The 19,318-nt window shown below is 45.4% G+C and overlaps 1 long non-coding RNA gene across 1 annotated transcript; it reads right to left on the bottom strand.

The window, feature by feature from the left end:
- Positions 1 to 10,277: 10,277 nt before the first annotated feature.
- LOC140721187 (uncharacterized) lies at positions 10,278 to 11,836 on the bottom strand. The gene is made up of 3 exons (XR_012097336.1): positions 11,792 to 11,836; positions 11,098 to 11,141; positions 10,278 to 10,745 (listed from the first exon to the last, which is right to left on the bottom strand). It is a non-coding gene; the product is annotated as an uncharacterized lncRNA (long non-coding RNA).
- Positions 11,837 to 19,318: the final 7,482 nt, after the last annotated feature.

The following is a 19,318-nucleotide window of genomic DNA, read 5'->3' as shown; positions in this document are numbered from 1 at the left end:
ATAGGAAACAACCTCTCCACATCCACTCTATCTGTGTCCTCTGGTCCTAGACTCCCCCACTATAGGAAACAACCTCTCCACATCCACTCCATCTGTGTCCTCTGGTCCTAGACTCCCCCACTATAGGAAACAACCTCTCCACCTCTCCACATCCACTCTATCTGTGTCCTCTGGTCCTAGACTCCCCCATTATAGGAAACATCCTCTCCACATCCACTCTATCTGTGTCTTCTGGTCCTAGACTCCCCCACTATAGGACAAGCCATTCTATTTGGGAATAACTTTCTCAAAGCACCTTTATCAGTGTTATCACATCGTTTGTCAGACGATGGCTCAAACCTGCTTCAGGAACGAGGAAGATGAAGAAGGTCGGCGGTGGTGGCGGGAGAGAGAACAACGTTAGTATCTGCAGCACCAGAGGTCACTCAAATCTGCTGCCCAGGTTGACTCTGTGGTGAAGAAGGCATACGGGGGCTTTTCAAGATGGCGGCGCAGTGAGAAGTCTGCTTTGCTGAGCTCAGCACCGTAACTCTGATGATTTCGCATGTAAACCTATCCGTTTCACTGGTTTTTAATGCCCAAGTGTCGGTTTTAACAACATGAACATCGATGAGTTTTTACTTTTGAGCTGCTTCAACACCATGCCATCGGAAAGTTAAAATGGCGGTCAATATGGACTGCACAGAGCGCTCACCCTGAGCTAAGGAGCTAGCTGGGCTAACACGTTGGACCTTGATTTTCGTCAAGTAGCTCAGGAAGTTACGGAGAACGTAGTCAAAGTGATGGATGAGAGGCTGGGTCCGCTCTCTCTGACACTCCAGAACCACACGTTGGAGTCCTCCATGTTGTGCCGAACCATATAATCCTTTAAACAAAGTACTAATCCCACACTACCCCATTACCCTCCATTTTTCTTTCATCCATCTGCCTGTCCAAGAGGCTCATAAATACCCCTAATGTTTTAGCCTCCACCACCATCGCTGGGAAGTCATTCCAGGCATTCACAACCCTCTGTGTAAAAAATACTTACCCCTGATGTCTCCCCTAAACTTCCTTCCCTTAACTTTGTACATATGTCCTCCAGTGTTTGCTATTGGTGCCCTGGAAACAGATTCTAGCAATCCACCCTATCTATGCCCCTCATAATCTTGTAGACCTCTACCAAGTCCCCTCTTATTCTTCTACGCTCCAAAGAGAAAAGTCCCAGCTCTGCTAATCTTGCTTCATATAACTTGTTCTCCAAACCAGGCAACATCCTGGTAAATCTCCTCTGCACCCTCTCCATTGCTTCCACATCCTTCCTATAATGAGTTGACCAGAATTGAACACAATACTCTAAGTGCAGTCTTACCAGAGATTTGTAGAGTTGCGACATGACTCTCTACTCTTGAACTCAATCTCCCTGTTAATGAAGCCTAGCATCCCATAGGCCTTCTTAACTACCCTATCAACCTGTGCAGCGACCTTGAGGGATGTATGGATTTGAACCCCAAGATCCCCTTGTTCATCCACACTCTTAAGTAACTGACCATTAATCCTGTACTCAGTCTTCTGGTTTGTCCTTGCAAACTGCATCACCCCACACTTCTCCGGATTGAACTCCATCTGCCATTTTTTTGCCCAAATTTGCACCCTGTCTATATCCTCGTGTAACCTTCAACAACCTGCAGCTCCATCCACAACTCCTCCAATGTTCAGTCATCCGCAAACTTACCCACCCATCCCTCTGCCTCTACATCCGGGTCATTTATTAAAATCACAAATAGCAGTGTTCCTAGGACAGATCCCTGCGGCACTCCACTAGTCACCGACCTCCAGGCAGAATACTTTCCTTCCACTACTACCCTCTGCTTTCTTCCTTTAAGCCATTTTTTTTTATCCAAACAGCCAAGGTTCCACATTTCCCATGCCTCATGACTTTCTGGATGAGTCTGTCATGAGGGACCTTGTCAAATGCTTTGCTAAAGTTCATGTTGACCACGTCCACTACCCTACCTTCATCAATTTATTTTGTTACCATTCAGGCTCGTGAGGCACGATCTTCCCTTCACAAAGCCATGTTGACTATCCATGAGTAATCTGTTCTTCTCCAAATGCTCCTAGATCCTATCCTTAAGAGTCCTTTCCAGCAGTTTGCATACCACCGATGTTAGACTCACCGGTCTATAGTTCCCAGGTATCACGCCGTTACCGTTTTTGAACAAGGGAACTACGTTTGCCGTTCTCTAGTCCTCCGGCACTTCCCCTGCAGCCAAAAAGGATTCAAAGAGGATTCATCTTGACTTCTTGTGCGAGGAAGAGCATTTTACATTGCTGGTAATCCGATAAGGCCGATGGACTAATTGGCTGGCGTAAATTAGTCATGGAATACATTCCTTTGGACTTTTTGACATGTATGGTACACTCAAAAACCAATAGTTTTCATGAAACATGGCAACCGTTTCTGCAGTATTTAGATGTAAACCTGTCTGCTATCCTAATGACGGCTTTTGTATAGCATGTTGTGGTGATGTCCATATTTTGATGGAAGTATTCTGATAGGTGATATCTGTGAGGGGAAGAAATGTAAATGAGCCTGGAAATTGAAAGTTGTTTTTAAGCTGATCAAAAGGAAAATGAAGGCATAGGGTGTGTTGGCCTTCATCAGTCGTGGGATTGAGTTTAAGGGCCGAGAAGTAATGTTGTAGAGATATAGGACCCTGGTCAGAACGCACTTGGAGGACTGTGCTCAGTTCCGGTCGCCTCTCCAGAGAAAGGATGTGGAAATTGTAGAAAGGGTGCAGAGGAGATTTACAAGCATGTTGCCTGGATTGGGGAGCTTGCCTTGTGAGAATAGGTTGAGTGAACTCGGCTTTTTCTCCTTGGAGCGATGGAGGATGAGAGGTGACCTGATAGAGGTGTATCAGGTAATGAGAGGCATTGATCGTGTGGATAGTCAGAGGACTAAACAATCCGGTCACCACTGACGTCACCATCACTGGCCTTTCAGCCTGACCGACCTGCCCTCCCACACATTCTTATTCAGGCTTCATGGCCCCCTTCCTTCCCGCTCCTGCTGAAGGGTCTCGCCCTACAACGTTGATCTTCCATCGGTGCTGCTGGACCTGCCGAGTTCCTCCAGCGTTGTGTGTTCGGTCCTCCTGCTACGCCCTGGAAACCTGCTGGGGGATGGGGAGGGTGGCCCGTGGATTAATATTTTTTACAGTCCCGTAGAACTGACTTTATGCTTGAGAATGTGTGCAGAAGGGATTTGGGCGAGTTGTGGATACTATATGTCCTGCAGCCTGCAGTCCTGAAGGGAAAATCAACCTATCACTGACATCGATCTGTAAAACCGTCCTTATGTTTTGCAACATGAGCTGGCCTGTGGGGTCGAGTGATCGATGGAGGGGGAACTGGGTTGTTTTTGTCATTATTTCTGTTTCAGTTGAACTGTTGAAAAAAATATGGGAAGTGATTACCACAGTTTCCCATTTCTCTCTTATCTGTTGTGAGCAGACCGTGAGACACTGCTACAGAACTAACGAATGCAATTGCAACATGCAGGACCCCTGCCTCCACCACCGGCACATAATGGCCGATGTGTGCACAGTCTATAGAATGCAACACAGTTACTCACCAGGGCTATTCTACGGGACCCTGCGGACCACCAATCCCATCACACACTTCCCCCTACACAATATCACTTCCCCCCGTCTCCCCCTCACACCCTAACAACCGCTCTCGCCCTGAGGGCGAATGGCAGCAAGAACAACGATGAACAGCGCCACCCGCTTCTCCCGCCACTCGGAAATCTGCCTGACCGGCCTGCATCTCGGTGCGGGTCCGATTCCTGAAGCCGCAACCTGACAGCACTTTTGAACCACCTTTCCCAGACAGTTTCTGACAGTTTAAGGAGGGAGCCCACCAGACAGCCTCTCAGTGAGGGGTTTGGTAAGGGAGGGGTGATAAATTCCAGCCTTTCCAACAACACCCATTTCTATCCCTTGAAATATTGAGCAATAATCCACTTCACTCTTTGGTGAAAATATTCCTCTGGGAATTGTTTTCCTGGTGACCATTTCGCGCTGAGATATGTCTGAGAGGAGAGAATAAGCTCTTTGTGTAGTCTATCAACACACATTGGAATTGGAAATATCAGCCAACCTCCATTGCCACCCGATCCTGAGTAGCTCAAACTATCAATTTCTGCCTTGAATACACCAAACGACATGGACTCCACAGCTGCCCGTGGCACCTAATCCTACAAATTCACCGCCTTTTGGTTAAAGAAGATTCTCCGCATTTCTCTTTTGAAAGGGCGCCCATCTATGCTGAGTCTGTACCCTCTTATCCAAGACTCTCAAACCACGGGAAATATCCTATCCACTTCTACTCGTTTGGGTCTTTGAGCATTCGAAAGGTTTCGCCGCTCATCCCTTTGAATTCCAGCGAGTACAGGCATAAAGTCATCAAACATCTTCGTATGATAACCCTTTCGTTGCTGGAATCATCCTCGTGAACCTCCTCTGGACCCTCTTCAATGCCAGCACATCTTTTCTAAGATGCGGAGCGCAACCATGAGGGCAGATTACTGGGAGGTAATTAAAGTCTGGGAGATGACTGATGGAATGGTCGGGGTGGTTGTGTTGGCAGGGGGTCGAGCGTGATGGGGAACTGGGAGTGAAGTGTTTTGGAGAGGTTTTACTGAATGGTTGGGCATGTTGGAGTATCAGAGAATTTCGCTCTGTTGTTGTTACCCTGTGCTCACCTGACAACAGATGCTGCGGACGGTATAAGGATAAAACAAGGTTTTAGACAGGATCTCTGATCTGACAACACAGGCCGAAGCTCACCAAAGGTTGACTTTCATGAGATGTTTTTTTCACTTGTTTTTCTTAGAACTGAGCACGGGAAGTTTTTGTTACACCATACCAGAGTGCTCGAAAAACTTTGTTTACAACAACGGAAGCAGCCCATTGCAACCTGCAGAAACCAGATCCACAGAAACTTAACTCTTTGTAAACACCAAGAGAGAGATAGAGAGGGTGGGGAGTATGACTGACCATGGGTCACCGCGGCTGCGGCACAACAGAACTCATCCATCCCTGATCTCCTGTCACAGATTTGTTTCCGAGTGTCATTTTCTTCTTAAAAGTACGTCCCTTAAACCTGAAGCTGTGCCGTCTGAGATTCTTCCACCATGGCAAACATAATCTCCACATCCACTCTGTCTGTGTCCTCTGGTCCTAGACTCCCCCACTATAGGAAACATCCTCTCCACATCCACTCTATCTGTGTCCTCTGGTCCTAGACTCCCCCACAATTGGAAACTTCCTCTCCACATCCACTCGATCAGTGTCCTCTTGTCCTAGACTCCACCACTGTAGGAAACATCCTCTCCACATCCACTCTATCTGTGTCCTCTGGTCCTAGACTACCCCACTATAGGAAACATCCTCTCCACATCCACTCTCTCTGTCTCCTCTGGTCCTAGACTCTCCCACTATAGGAAACATCCACTCCACATCCACTCTGTCTGTGTCCTCTGGTCCTAGACTCCCCCACTATAGGAAACACCCTCTCCACATCCACTCTATCTGTGTCCTCTGGTCCTAGACTCCCCCACTATAGGAAACATCCTCTCCACATCCACTCTATCTGTGTCCTCTGGTCCTAGACTCCCCCACTATAGGAAACACCCTGTCCACATCCACTCTATCTGTGTCCTCTGGTCCTAGACTCCCCCACTATAGGAAACATCCTCTCCACATCCACTCTGTCTGTGTCCTCTGGTCCTAGACTCCCCCACTATAGGAAACACCCTCTCCACATCCACTCTATCTGTGTCCTCTGGTCCTAGACTCCCCCACTATAGGAAACATCCTCTCCACATCCACTCTATCTGTGTCCTCTGGTCCTAGACTACTCACTGCAGGAAACGTGCTCTCCATATCCACGCTATCAATTCCTTTCACGGTTCGAAAGGTTTCACTGACACCACCCCTGATCCTTCTGAATTCCCTGAATACAGACCCAGAGTCATTGAAAGCTCTTCATAGGACAAACCATTCTATCTGGGAATAACTTTCGTAAAGCTCCATCAGTTTCAGCACATCGTTTGTGCTACAAGTGAGCCGTCAACAGTTCATTGTAAATCTTCAATATTAACATATTTTATGTTCAAGTCCACTTGAGATGAATGCTAACACTACATTTACCTTGGTCATCACAGACTGATCCCGCAAGTTAACCTTCAGCGAATCCTGCACAGGGAATCCCAAGTCCCCTTCTACCCCAGTTTTTCTTTTGTATTTTATTTTCATTTAGAAACGAGTCAGCCTTCTACACCCCCCAATGTGCATGCTCAAACACATGCTCAAACATTCCATCTGCCTTCTTTGCCCATTCTCCTAATCTATCTAAGTCCTTCTTTAGCCTCTCTGCTTCATGTCCCTTCATCTATCTTCAAATCGTCTGCAAATCTTACAACAAAGACATCAATGCCACCATCCCAATCATTGACATCTGACGTAAAGGATACGTTCCCAACATAGACTCCCGTGAAACACTACTCGTCACCGTTTGCCACTCAGAAAAGGCTTCCTTTATTCCCACTCTTTGCCTCCTTCCCGGGATATGTGTTAATCATAAACTATATACAATGAGATCCACCTCACTGGATGTACAGGTGGACTTGATTCATAATAGACTAAAATTCAAGTGTTCATAAGACTGATGGCATCCGGAAAGAAACTGATCTTGTACCTATTTGTCCCGGCATAAATATTTAGAAAGATAGAAAATAGGTGCAGGAGTAGGCCATTCGGCCCTTCGAGCCTGCATCGCCATTCGATAGGATTATGGCTGATCATCCAACTCAGTACCCTGTACCTGCTTTCTCTCCATACCTCCTGATCCCTTTAACCGCAAGGGCCATATCTAACTTCCTCTTAAATATAACCAATGAACCGGCCTCAACTGTTTACTGTGGCAGAGAATTACACAAATTCACCACTCTTTGTGTGAAGAACTTTTTCCTCATCTCGGTCCTAAAAGGCTTCCCCTTTATCCTTAAACTGTGACCCCTCTTTCTGGACTTTCTGGACTTCCCTAACATCGGAAACAATCTTCCTGTATCTGGCCTGTCCAATCCGTTTAGAATTTTATACTTTTCAATAAGATCCCCCCCTCAGTCTTCTAAATTCCAGTGAGTATAAGCCTAGTCGATCCAATCTTTCTTCATATGAAAGTCCTGCCATCCCAGGAATCAATCTGGTGAACCTTCTTTGTACTCCTTCTATGGCAAGAATGTCTTTCCTCAGATTAGGGGACAAAAACTGCCCACAATGCTCTAGGTGCCGTCTCACCAAGGCCTTGTACAACTGCAGTAGAACCTCCCTGCTCCCGTATTCAAATCCTTTTGCTGTGAATGTCAACATACAGTGATCTAAAGCGCCTACTAGAAGGACGGAGTTGGAACAGGTGATGCCCAGGGTGTGATGGGTCTACAATAATGCTGCTTGCTCGCTTCCTGACTCTTGATGCATTTCAGTCTTGGATCGAGGGCAGCTTCACACCAATGATCCTTCCCGCAGCCCTGACGGTTCTTTGGAGTCTATTCTTGTCTTCTTTGGTAGCTGATCCAAACCAGACAGTGATGGACAAACTAGAACAGACTGGAGTATTCCTGAATAGAATTTAATCAGCAGCTCCTGAGGCAGGTTGCACTTCGTGAGTTGACGTAGGAAATACAACCTCTGCTGAGTGTTTCTGATAAGAGTGTCCGCGTTGGGTGTCCACTTCAGGTCCTGGGAGATTGTGACACCCAGGAATCTGAAGGTCTCCACAGCAGACACAATACTGTTTAGTATAGTGAGTGGGGGAAGTATTGGGGGGCTCCTCCTGCAGTCCACTGTCATCTCCACAGTCTTGAGCGTATTTAGCTCCAGGTTGTTCTGACCACACCAGAGGGCCAACCGTTCCACCTCCCGTCTGTATGCAGACTCATCACCGTCTCGGATAAGGCCAATGACAGTTGTGTCGGCTGCAAACTTCAGGCGTTTAACATGGATCCTGTGAGGTGCAGTCATTAGTGTAAAGGGAGAAGAGCAGTGGGAAGAGCACACGGTGCCCTGGGGGGGGGGGGGGGCACAGGTACTGCTTGTCCTGTTGCAAGAGATGATGCTCCCCAGCCTCACTGGCTGCACCCTGTCAGTCAGGAAGGTTGTGATCCACTGACAGATGCCGGGGGAGACATTAAGCTGGGTGAGTTTGGAGTTGAGGATTTCTGGAACGATGGTGTTAAACGCCGAGCTGAAGTCAACAAACAGGACCCTTACAGAAGTTCCTGTGTTCCTGGATTATAATCAGTAGAGAGCAGCATGGCGAGTGGCTGAATTCCAACAGGGAGAAAAGACAATATTGTCATTTTGAATACTGTGGGTTATTGGCTACAGGAGCCCACACTGATATAAGTTGATACATGTTATCCAAATGAAAGAAAAGAAAATAAGGAAAGCACAAATTAGGGGGCGGGGTGGAGGGGAATGCGATAGGAATTAGCGACCAGATGAGAGAAGGAAAAGTGAAGTCCAGATTTGCATTACATGTTTTAAATACCGAGAGTGGTCGGTGCCTTGAACGCACTGTCAGTGGAAGCAGAGAATGGCAGCTTAAGAGTCATCTGGACATTTACGTGGGGAATGGAGGGGTGCTGATCTCACATCGGCAGTTATATTGTTCCCTTATCACATAATGTTTTTCTTTTCCCAGACACGTTCAGCTGTGCGAACCAAAGAGCAAAGAAAGAGGAAGATTGAAGCCAAAAAACTCAACAAAAAAATCACGTAACTACGGTGGAGTGAAACACAGACACGAGGGAGGCTGATGGAAGATCCACGTAAAGTGAACGGGTTATGGGATCAATCAACACTCTGCAAATAAGAAGCGACGTCACATTTTTGGCGTACAGGAAAATTGGAGAAAAGTGTCTGAATCAGTGTCTCGGATGGATAAACATTCACTGAGCCAATTCACGCAGCAAATCAGGAGTCAACTCAGGGTTTCAGCACCGTTTTCTCTTTTATTCCATTTATTATTCAGCCATGAAGCGCGGAGTAGCCGTTCAGCGACCGACGACAAACCCGTTCAACAGAGGAGATTTACAAGGACGTTGCCTGGGTGGGAGAACACGCCCCATGAAAATAGGTTGAGTGACCTCGGCCTTTTCTCCCTCGAGTGACGGAGGATGAGGGGTGACCTGACAGAGGTGTATGAGATGATGAGTGGTATTGATGGTGTGGATACCCAGAAGCATTTTCCTAGTGCTGAAATGGCCAACACGAGATAGTGTAGCTTTATGGGTCTCGGACGTAGGTCAAGGGGAGAGTCACAGGTAGGTTCTTCACACAGAGAGTGATGGGTGAGTGACATGCAGGGCCAGAGACGGCGATAGAGGCGGATACAATAAGGTCATTTAAGAGCCATTTGTATAGATACATGGAGCTTCGAAACATAGAAGGCTGTGCGGTAAGGGAAAAATCTCGGCAGTTTCTAGAGAAAGTTATATGGTCGGCACAACGATGTAGGCCGAAGATCCTGTAATGTGCTGTAGAGTTTCTGTGCGCCATGTTCTATGTTCCTACGCTGACCTAATCACAGGGCAACTTGCAATGACCAATTAACCTTCCTGGACTTTGGATGGTGAGATGAATCCGAATGCCGCTATGCTAACCACGCCTGAGTTGAATAGGCTTAAAATAATTTTGCCATTTAAATCACACATTACAGCACAGAATCAGCTGCTCAGGTAGCATGAATAGAGTACGAAGGAGACAGAGATTCGACCAGGGGTCATTTTATCAAAATCCCCATGACAGGTCAATAGACCAGTCTCTTATAACGCATTCGGATAACAGAGGGAGCACACGGATAACACCTGAAATCCGTGACCATGGTATTGATGGTCTATTCCCGGCCCTGGTCTCGGACAGAATCTGATGTTTCCCTGTATTGCTCACCATAATTCTTTATCTTCCTGTTCAAGGCTCCGTGATTGATGCTTAAGAGCACAGAGACTATGTCATTTCCTGTCTGTTTATCAGAGGCTAAAGCTCATTAGGTGTTTCCTAATCCCTGGAAAGGCACTTTCGCCGTCCATGCTCGTATCCCGCCCAGTCTGTCCAAATGGGTTTGGGCCTCTGAGACACTAATGGAAGGTGAATGCGAGGAAAGTGACGAATACGGATCCCCTGCTCATAGCGAGCTCTGTGACGCTGAGCGTGAAATTAATGGAATTAAAACCACTTGGCCTCTTGTGCCGCGGCATTGGCCTCAGGCCAAGTGAATAACGAAGCTAACCTGTGGGTTGAGCGTGAAGCGCTCCGATATTTCATGTTTTTGAGCGTAACTAGTAGTCAGAAACTACCGGCACATGATGTGGGTGAAGACGGTGTAGAGGTTAGATCACACAGCAAAGTTGAGAGGGAAAATGTCGGCGGCAGTGTGAAGGTGTCAATTATGGGTCATAGGAGTCTGGGCTGAGGTGAGGGAACTAAGCTGCTGTGATACAAACGAGTCAAAACCTTCACTGATGACTTCGGCGTGAGGATGTGAAACGCAGAAAAGATCTAACGGAGACATGGAGAACAATTATAAAGAAACATTGAAGGACATTCTGAACGATGGCGTTTCCCTCGATGGTTGCCCTTCCTCTGTGTCAAATCACGTGCCAACCATCCACTTCTCTTCTAGAGTGACGTCATCTGCGGGAACAATTCACACGTCAGCAATCGGAAAGTGCGGCTGCTGGTGAGGACAAACACGAGATGATGATTTTTGAATCTGTGCCAAACATCGTGACAATGGAGCATTGCATAGAACTAGTGTATTTCATATCGCCACGGGCCCAGCAAATTTGTTACTTTCAATATCAATATATCGCTGTACGATGCAGCCCAACTCCAGTCTTATACTGTGTTTCGAAACTGCTAACGACAGGGTAATATATACACGGCACAACCATGGCCCTGCACGGCTCACAGAACTGAAACTAGTGCATACGTTTCCTTTACAGGTGACACTATGTATCAGCAGCCCAATATCCCGTTCACTTACCTCTTCAGATCACTGTAAACAGATTGGTTCTCCAGGACAAGTCCCTGTAAGTGTGAGGAAATCAGCATGATTAGCAGATTTTTTTTAAATCAAAAGCATTTCTTGTCTGAAGAGAACTGCAAGAATATTAAGGAGTACCTGCGCTGATTTAATAAATTATGTCTGAAAGTAACACGGAGCAGTCGGACCATGATGAACAGAGGATCCGAGACAGACAGTCATGGTGCCCAGGGAAAGGGCACGTAATCCCTTGGCCTTTGCTTCCCTTCCGTCAAGATGATCAGAGTGATATTTGCAACTTTCTAGTCCTCAAAAACAATTTCATAGAAATCTGCAGCTTGGCATACCAGTTCAATTCCCTCCACTACCTCTTCAGCGGCCCATTTCGGAATGCTGGGGAGCAGTTAATCCCGGTGATTTCTCCACCTTCAGCCCTTCCAGCTTGTCTTGCATCTTCTCCTTATTATAGTGACTGCAACCACTCTGGTGCCCTGACACTGTCATACTGATGGTCTGCTCCGCAGTAAAGACTGACACATGATACTTCATGAGTTCATCCGCCATTTCTGTGCCCCCTACAGTTGCCTCTTCGACGTCATTCTCGCTGTCGAATGTCTCACTTCAGGTTTTGTTTCTTACTGTGTGAAATGGAACAAATACTACAAAAAGGGATTGACGCAAATATAGCCCTTACCATATAAGTGGAGCTTCCATCTTCTGCCTTGTCCCTTGCGCCCTGAAAAGAGAAGTTGGAGATTTCTATTGAGAGGTTTAACCAAGTGCTCAACATTTGTATTCTGTCTCTCAACATATAAACCCCAAGAGTATCAATTTTCACATTCTTCCCTGCTTGGAGCAATATTGCACCATTCGCCATTCTACGCACTGCGTGCTTCAGATTCAGTGTGAGAGCAATATATATTTTCTTTGACATAGGAACACTGCCGAACGATATTAAATCATTCGTAATCACTCAGCAATAAGGGTAGCATGATGCATGTTACTTGACGAGGAATTCGTCTTCAAAACCATTCATCTTGGGAGATAAGTCTGGATCAGAATGTGCACGTGACAGATTGGGGATACGGACTTGTGGCCCCAGGACGCTGACCGTATTTGCTCTTTCTCGTAAACGCTCACAGAGATCACTGCTGATCACAATGGGCCTGTGCAGACCTGACCATGCTTTCCCTCTGTGACTTACCCGCGTAGAGCGGACATTTACAAAGTCATTCATGAAATATGTTCCAGTCAGAGTAAGATATGTCTTTGCAGAGTACAAGAATTACGGATTCTGCGCACACCGCAGGTGTCTCCAGTGACGTCTTTCTGCAGATGCAGAGCAACACCCACAAAATGGCGGAGGAACTCAGCGTTTCAGGTAGCATCAATGGAAATTAATAAACAGTCGCCGTTTTGGGTCGAGACCCTTCTACTGAACTGGAAAGTAAGCGGAAAAGCGGGAGCAGTAGTGGATAGGACGGTTTTCCAGCTGGAAGGTGAAAGGTGGGCCTGGAGAGTGGGGAAAGGTAAAGGGCTGAAGAGGAGACTGGACCATGGCAGAAGGAAGAGGGTCACCAGGGGAAGTTGCTGGCAGGTGGAGGGCACATATTTGAGTCCAGATTGGAGAATACGTGGGAAGTGAACAAAATGCCGGTAGGAAAATGTCGACGTTCATGCCATCAAGTTTGGTTTCCGTTATGAAGTGTTGTTCCCAGGTAAATGGAAATGGGAACCGGGATAGATCATCCATGATCTTAATAAATGACCAATCAGAGCAGAAGTGGCCGATGGTTGCCACCCGTCAGATTACTTATGTTCTTGTCAATAGACAATAGACAATTGGTGCAGGAGTAGCTCATCAGGCCCTTCGACAGAGCATCGCCATTAAATGTGATCATGGCTGATCATCCACAATCAGTATCCTTTGCAAAACGATAACTGAATACTAGAGCTTTCAAAGAATATAAAAGTGGATAAATCTCCGGATCCTGACAGGATTTTCCCAAGGACCTTGAGGAAGGTCAGTGTAGAAATAGCAGGGGCTCTGTCAGAGATATTTCAAATGTCATTAGAAACGGGGATGGTGCCGGAGGATTGGCGTATTGCTCATGTGGTTGAATTGTTCAAAAAGGTTTCTAAGAGTAAACCTAGCAATTATAGACCTGTCAGTTTGACGTCAGTGGTGGGTAAATGAATGGAAAGTATTCTCAGAGATGGTATATATATATATTTATTTGGATAGATAGGGTCTGATGAAGAGCAGTCAACATGGATTTGTGCGTGGAAGGCCATGTTTGACAAATATTATTGAATTTTTGAAGAGGTTGCTGGGAAAGGTGACGAGGGTAAAGCAGTGGATGTTGTCTATATGGACTTCAGTAAGGCCTTTGACAAGGTTCCACACGGAAGGTTATTTAGAAAGGTTCAATTGTTAGGTATGAATATTGATGTAGTAAAATGGATTCAACAGTGGCTTAGTGGGAGATGTCAGAGAGTAGTGGTGGATAACTGTTTGTCAGATGGAGGCCGGTGACATGTGGTGTGCCTCAGGGATTTGTACTGTCTCCAATGCTGTTTGTGATGTACATTAATGATTGGATGATGGGGTTGTCAATTGGATTAGTACGTATGCAGATCATACTAAGATAGTTGGCGTTGTGGATAGTGAAGTAGGTTTTCAAACTTGCAGAGAGATTTAGGCCAGTTAGAAGAGTGGGCTGAAAGATGGCAGATGGTGTTTAATGCTGATAAGTGTGAGGCGCTACAATTTGGTAGGAATAATCAAAATAGGACATACATGGTAAATGGTAGGGCATTGAGGAATGCAGTAGAATAGAGAGATCTAGAAATGATGGTGCATAGTTCCCTGAAAGTAGAATCTCATGTGGATAGGGTGGTGAAGAAAGCTTTTGGTATGCTGGCCCTCATATATCAGAGCATTGAGTATAGGTTTTGGGATGTAATGTTAAAATTGTACAAGACTTTGGTAAGGCCGAATTTGGAGTATTGTGTACAATTCTCGTCACCGAATTATAGGAAAGATGTCAACAAATTACAGAAAGAGCAGAGGAGATTTACTAGAATGTTACCTAGGTTTCAGCACACAAGTTACAGGGAAAGGTTGAACAAGTTAGGTCTTTATTTCTTGGAGCGTAGAAGGTAGAGGGGAGACTTGATAGAGGCATTTTAAATTATGAGGGGGACAGATAGAGTTGACGTGGATAGGCTTTTTCCATTGAGGGTAGGGGATACTCCAACAAGAAGAGATTATTTGAGAGTAAAGTGGCAAAGGTTTAGGGGTAACACGAGGGGGAACTTCTTTACTCAGAGAGTGGTAACTGTGTGGAACGAGCATCCAGTAGAAGTGGTAGAGGCAGGTTCGATTTTGTCATTTAAAACAAAATGGATAGGTATATGGACAGGAAAGGAATGGGGGGTTATGGGCTGAGTGCAGGTAGGTGGGACCAGGTGAGAATAAGGGTTCGGCATGGACTAGAAGGGCCGAGATGGCCTGTTTCCGTGATGTAATTGTTATATGGTTATATTTTATATCATGAACATAATACAAGGATCCAACCTGTTCAATCCTTAAGAAATTTTCATAGTTTCCCGATGCGTTCACGGTGTTTGTATCCAAGGTGCCTGCGGGAACAATACAGATACGTCACAGCGGTGAAGAGCATCATGGGCCGTTGTTAATACAGCGGATGTCAATCCGGCCACAAAACAAAATGCCAGCGACAGCACGAACTACATTCCCACAAACGCCAGAAACCGGTAAAACCCTGTATAGACGACCAATAATTTAGGTCAGAAACAGAAAGGTAAATCTCATACCGCCCCTCTAATTATATTGTAATCTTGAGTAGAAAATGTCCACTTATTTAACTGGACATCCCAACAACCCAAGCGGCATTATTCGTGACCATTCGCTCGGATGAAAACCTCCAGCTTCTGTGCACTAGGAACTGCCATATTTAAATGAAATATTAAGATTTCCAGGAACTCAGAAGTAGAACAGTTGAAATGCAGTTCACTCACCCTTCCTTCCGGAATTGACTCTCGTGTCGTATTGGGATTGTGGCGGATCTTGGATCCTGAATAAACAGAAACAAATGTCAAACCATGAATCCGGCAGGAAGTGACTTTCTTGCACTGATACTCCGGATGATATAATTCCTATAAGTCCATTCAATACTTCCTAGTTATTCCTGGAAACTGTTCAGGTTATCAGATGCCCGATTCCAGTCCTACTCGATATCAACAATAATGGCCATAATGTGTTACTCAGAGATAACGGTTTGTCCTTTCGGATCTCAGTTTTCCAGGAGAACGTGACACGTGTAACTGAATGGAAGCCTCTTTCAGAGAAAAATATTCAGGAGAAAGAAAATTGTCAGGAGAAAGTGTTTCGGGCCTTCAGATCTCAGTTTGTCAGGGGAAAGTGACACATGTATCACTGAACGCTTCCGCTTTCAGACAAATGTTCACATTTCAGGAAAACAACGCCCACGTGAAAGCTTAATGCTGATTCTGTCCACGGACTGTCCCTGATCTGTGGAATGATTCCGGAATTGCTGATCGATTTTAGCAGATTTTTGGAAATGAGATGTAAAAATAAATTGCAAAAAGTTGGAGCCCGAGCGGTCCCCGTTTTTTTTAATCACCAGACGAGAGGCGGGAGTTGACCAGCTGCAAGTTGATTGTTGTCGACAGGGTAATATTCAGTCACATATGGCAAAGTTATTTCCCGTGGGAGGGGATTGAAGGGCGACTTCAGGATTGAAGGGCGTCAATTTAGAACAGAAATGCAGAGAAATTACTTTAGGCAGACTCTGGTAAATCTGTGGAATTTGTTGCCACACGTGTCTGTGGAGGCCAAGTCACTGGGTGTATTTAAAGCAGAGATCGATAGTTTCTTGGGCATCAAAGGTTCTGGGGAGAAGGCAGGGGAGTGGTGTTGACTGGACGAATTGGGTCAGTCCATGATTGAATGGCGGGGCAGAGTCATGGTCTTATGGTCTGATATCAGTTACCGTCTACAGAAAGGACATCAGTGCCTGGTGGACATCTCCACCCATGCACCGCTCGTGTTCCGTTCCTGAACATTTCACATGTCCCGTCACCAGATATTTATCTATTTCCCTCTCCAATTTGTGTAATTTGCTTCATTCACCTGTCGCATCTCAAACTCGCATTAAAGCTTTTGGTATAACACTTTTGCAAAAAAAAGAAAAAGAAAACAGAATTCTACCGCACCAATTAAAAGCAGAGGCGATATTAGGAGAAAACATGCATTTACCCGCCAGTTTTCCTCGCGATCAACCATCCACTGACTCCGCCGATCAGGCCCACGCCAAGTAAACCAAGTAGAATGCCCACGATGGCGCCAGAACCGAGGGTATAATTGCCATCTGTTTTTGCTGGTAACACACAAGGCAAATATATATATCTACATTCCGAGAACACGTCTTTATCAGTGGCAAATTCATTTTCACAACAATTTGACTGAGTCAGTTTGGAGTCGTATCTTGTGTCACAAGGATCATTCCCGGAATGAAAGGGTTAACATACGAGGAACGTTTAATTGCTCTGGGTGTGTACTCGTTTGAATTTAGAAGGATGGTGGCGGATATCCCATTACAACTTTCCGAATGGACCCATAGAAACATAGAACATTACAGCACAGAAAAAGGCCCTTCGGCCCTTCTTGGTTGTGTGGAACCAGTCTTCTGCCTAGTCCCACTGACCTGCACCTGGAGCATATCCCTACATACACCTCTCATCCATGTACCTATCCAAGCTTTTCTTGAATATTAAAAATGAGCCCTCATTTACCAGTTTACCTGTCAGCTCATTCCACATTCCCACCCACTCTCTGTGTGAAGAAGCCCCAACAATGTTCCCTTTAAACTTTTCCCCCTTCACCCATAACTCATGCCCTCTGTTTATTTTTTTCTCCCCTAGCCTCAGTGGGAAAAGTCTGCCTGCATTAACACTATATATACCCATCATTATTTTATTTTCCTTTATCAAATCTCCCCTCATTCTTCTACGCTCGGGAATAAAGTCCAAAGCTATTCAACCTTTCTCTGTAACTCAGTTTCTCAAGTCGCGGAAACATCCTTCTAGACGTTCTCTGCACTCTTTCAACCTTATTAATGTTTTTCCCCCTGTAATTAGGTGACCAAAACTGCATACAATACTCCAAATTTGGCCTCACCAATGTCTCATACAACCTCACCATAACATTCCTACTCTAAGTACTTTGGTTTATAAAGGCCAATGTGCCAAAATCTCTCTTTACGACCCAATCTACCTGTGACACAGCTTTCAGTGATTTTTGTATCTGTATTTCTTAATCCCTCTGTTCTACTGCATTCCTCAGTGTCCTACCATTTACCTTGTATGTTCTACCTTGGTTTGTCCTTCCAAAGTACAATACCTCAGAACTTGTCTGCAGTAAACTAACATTTTTCAGCTCATTCCTCCAACTGGTCCAAATCCCTCTGCAAGCTTTGAAAACCTTCCTTACTGTCCACTACACCTCCAATCTTTGTATCATCAGCAAATTAGCTGATCCAATTTAACACATTGTCATCGAGATCATTGATATAGATGACAAATAACAATGGATCTAGCACTGATCCCTGTGCCGGACCATTAGACACAGTCCTCCACTCAGAGAAGCAATCCTCCAGTACCACTGTCTGGCTTCTCCCATTGAGAAAATATCTAATCCAATTTACTACCTCTCCATGTATAACTAGCGACTGAATCTTCCTAACTAACCTCCCATGTGAGACCTTGTCAAAGGCCTTGCTGAAGTCCATGAAGACAACATCCACTGCCTTCCCTTCATCCACTTTCCTGGTAACTTCCTCGAGAAACTCTAATAGATTGGTTTGAACATGACCTATCCCGCACAAAACCATCTTGACTCCCCCTGGTAAGTCCCTGTCTATCGAAATACTTGTAAAGCATTTCTCTTAGTAATCCTTCAAATAATTTACCTACTACTAACGTCAAACTTACCGGCCTATAATTTCTCGGATTACTTTTAGAGGCTTTTTTAAACAACGGAACAACATGAACACCTCACCCGTCGATACCGACATTTTACATATATCTGCCAGGACCCCTGCAATTTCAACACAAGTCTCCATCAAGGTCCGAGGGAATACCCTGTCAGGTTCTGGGGATTTATCTACTCTGATTTGCCTCAAGACAGCGAGTACCTCCTCCTGTTTAATTTGTTTAAGTTCCATGTCCTCACTACCTGTTTGCATTATTTCCATAGACTCCATACCAGTTTCCTTAGTAAATAGAGATCCAAAATAACCATTTAAGATCTCCCCCATTTCTTTTGTTTCCGTACATAACCGACCACTGTGATCATCAAGCGAACCAATTTTATCCCTTACTATCCTTCTGCTCTTAACATATCTGTAGAAGCTCTTAGGATTATCCTTCACCTTGACTGCCAAAGCAACCTCATGCCTTCTTTTAGCCCTCCTGATTTATTTCCCAAGTATTTTTTGCACTTTGTATACTCCTCAAGCACCTTATTTGCTCGCTGTTGCCTATATATGTTATACATCTCTCTCTTCTTCTTTATCAGAGTTCCAATATCTCTAGAGAACCAAGGTTCCTTATTATTATTCCTTTTGCCTTTAACCCTGACAGGAACATACAAACTCTGCACTCTCAAAATTTCTCCTTTCAAGGCCTCCCACTTACCAACGACATCCTTTCCGGAGAACAACCTGTCCCAATCTACGCTTTTTAGATCCTTTCTTGCACTTTCAAGCACTGGCACACAGTACTTGCAACACTATGTGTCAGACAGAGTGGTCAGTAGCACTGGGGCTCCACAGAGGAGTGTCCTGCCTCCTTTTCTCCTCATCATCTTCACCTCGGACATCAACTACTGCACCGAGTCTTGCCATCTTCAGAAGTTTTCTGATGACAGTGCCATAGTTGGATGCATCAGCAAGGGAGATGTGGATGAGTACAGGGCTACGGTGGGAAACTTTGTCACACGGTGCGAGCAGAATCATCTGCAGATTAATGTGAAAAAGACTAAGGAGCTGGCGGTGGACCTGAGGAGGGCTAAGGCACCGGTGACCCCTGTTTCCATCCAAGGGGTCTGTGTGGACATGGTGGAGGATTACAAACACCTCGGGATACGAATGGACAATAAACTGGACTGGTCAAA

Source organism: Hemitrygon akajei, unplaced genomic scaffold (genome assembly GCF_048418815.1).
Source record: "Hemitrygon akajei unplaced genomic scaffold, sHemAka1.3 Scf000052, whole genome shotgun sequence".
NCBI lineage: Eukaryota > Metazoa > Chordata > Chondrichthyes > Myliobatiformes > Dasyatidae > Hemitrygon > Hemitrygon akajei.
Note: the sequence above shows the minus strand (reverse complement) of the source record. Positions and strands in the feature narration are given on the sequence as shown.